Here is a 321-nt window from a genome sequence, read left to right on the forward strand (position 1 = left end):
AAATTATTCACTTTGTCAAACCATCTGTTGTTTTATGTACCTTTCATCTGGATATTTAAAATTAAAAAGCCTGCGAACTGTAACCTCTGGTAGAAACTCCTATAATATCAGCAGAGTGCAAGTTTAAACTATAAATGGTCCTTTTTTTTATGACTTGAACTTTATTGATTTTCCAACAGAAACATACCCTGAGTCCACAGTTAGCATATTACAATTTAGCATCAGCTTAACCAATGTTTGGTCCTCGTGGATTTCAGGCCAATACAGTTAACATAAATTACTTGAACAACAACAACAAAAAAAAAAAAAAAAAAAAAAAAA

This window comes from Kryptolebias marmoratus, linkage group LG9 (assembly GCF_001649575.2).
Source record: "Kryptolebias marmoratus isolate JLee-2015 linkage group LG9, ASM164957v2, whole genome shotgun sequence".
Classification (NCBI taxonomy): Eukaryota; Metazoa; Chordata; class Actinopteri; order Cyprinodontiformes; family Rivulidae; genus Kryptolebias; species Kryptolebias marmoratus.